The following is a 2,340-nucleotide window of genomic DNA, read 5'->3' on the forward strand; positions in this document are numbered from 1 at the left end:
TTTTGCGGTGCTACAAAAGAACCAGTCTTGGTTTGTCTGTAAGAAACTGGACCAAACGGTTCTTTTAGATCAGGGGTGTCCATAGTCAATCCTCTCTTATCTGCTGCTGATTACCTGTATCAGGTTTGTTTGGCCAATAAGGATCTTCAATGGCGGCTTTTATTAAAATAAAGTATCAATAGCCACAGCATTTATCATAAGCAGAAGTTTGACTGTCATGTCAGTGAGCAAACACACCTCAGGTCACGGGACGAACAGAAGAAACATTTATTGAACACTCTAGAATTACATTTTAAAAACAGTAACTTTTAAACATAATTATGAACTAGATATGTAGCATTACCTGATTAATACTAGTGTGAATGCTGGAAGCTGAATTTGGCCGCTGAAGATGCTGAAATTGATGGATAAAAACACAGAAGCTGATACCTAAAAAGGTGAAGCTGATAGCTGAAAATGCTGAAGCTTTTTATTAGCTAAATGCCAAATTAGTCGAAAAAAAAGTAGGTTACAAAACAGCTAGCACATTGCTGACAAAATAGCTAAAAAACTGGAAAAAGCCTAATTTAGCAAGAACAGCTAGCGTGTTAATGCTAACCTAACTCCAAAACAGCCTAAAAAACAAAAAAAAACCATACATTTACTAGAACAGCTAGCATGTAGCCGAAATATTAGCTATACTCCAAAATAGCCTATAAAGATCTTATGCAATAGTCCGCAGTAGTCCAAAAAGCTAGCAGAATACCAATTTTTTAAAACCTTAAAATCTTAACTTAACATAATAAAAATGGAGGAATATTATTACAGAATAAATCAACTTAAACCTTAAATAACTTTCAATATTTTACTCTCCATAAAAATATATTTTGTTAAAAATGAGCACAAGATAACATCAGGCCATCAATCACAATAAAATGAAAGGATCTGGAGGGCCGGATCCGGCCCCCGGACCCCGACTTTGACGTGTGGGTTAGAAGATGCGTGTTTTCTTTCCCAAAGTCTTCCCGTCACCAAACATTGGAATGTTCTGTGTGGAACCCTCAGATAAGCTCCGAGCACCAACAGTTTCTCAGTGTCTGAAGGAGAACCATCTGTCCTGTCTGTTCCTGCAGGCAGCACGGGAGCTGGTGTTGGAGGTGATCCGAGAGAAGGACGGGGACTTCAGATCGGGACGCAGTGACTTTGGCGTCCGACTGGGAGGAACCAGCCTGGACGTGAGTTTTGCCGCCAGCTCTCCTCCTGCAGCTGATCAGTGTTAGACCCAGCTGACCCTGATGGCTCCTCGTCTCTGCAGGTTCCTGTTCCAAGGTTTGCCGTTGGCATCGTGATCGGCAGAAATGGAGAAATGATCAAGAAGATCCAGAACGATGCTGGAGTCCGGATCCAGTTTAAGACGGGTCTGTTTACATCAGTCTAACTACAAGACCTTCACTTTCCTTTAGAGGAAACCGTTTTTCATTAATGTTGTTATCATTAGAGATGTCCCTGTCTGGTTTTTCTGGCCCCAATCCGGTCATTTGATACCAAGACCAAATTTAGTTGATAATCTACTTGAAATTTGAAGACTCTCTCATTCATTTCCTATGGGGAAAATTTTGCTCAATATTTCAAAAACCATAAAGTTTATGAATACAAAATATAGAAGCAGTAATGTCCTGAACGAACTGAATGTTTTGATACTAAGATTACTGAAATGACTGAAAGTGTGATTGAGTTTTTATGTCCGGAAAACATACAGAAAGGAGCAGGAGAATCACTGTAGTGTGAATGATTACTAAACATTCACACAATAATGCGTCTATCAACTAGGAGAAATAGTTAACTCTAAACTGGTAGAAAAAGGAAAATAATTAGTCATGTGAGGAGGATACTGTAGCTTTAGCTCCTTACTACAAGTCTTTTTGATTATGTTCCATGTTTACATAAAAGATTCTTTAAAAATAAGAGTAAATTTCTCCTAAAATCTTTACAGTGTAGCAGTAAAGTGACGGTCACCTGTTAGGGAACGTTTGGAGACTGTAACTTTAGGATCTCCAGAGTTTTTATCATTTTTGATCACATGTGAGAAGAAGAAGATTGACTTTCTTACTAGTTAGTTATTTTAGTCTGAACATGAGTATTCCTGACTAGTTTATGTCAGTGTAACTATCGTGTAGGTTGGGCTTGATTTCTGATCCCACAATCAAATCTGGACATTCCTCATTATATTCATTGGATTTTTCATACGCTAGATCCAGAAAAAGGTTAAATAAACCTTCATGTCCAACCTTGATGTCCATCACCCTTTAAAATGTTTAAAGCAGGGGTCTCAAACTCGCGGCCCGCGGGCCATTTGCGGCC

The sequence above is a fragment of the Oryzias melastigma genome, unplaced genomic scaffold, assembly GCF_002922805.2.
Source record: "Oryzias melastigma strain HK-1 unplaced genomic scaffold, ASM292280v2 sc01244, whole genome shotgun sequence".
In the NCBI taxonomy this organism is placed as follows: Eukaryota; Metazoa; Chordata; class Actinopteri; order Beloniformes; family Adrianichthyidae; genus Oryzias; species Oryzias melastigma.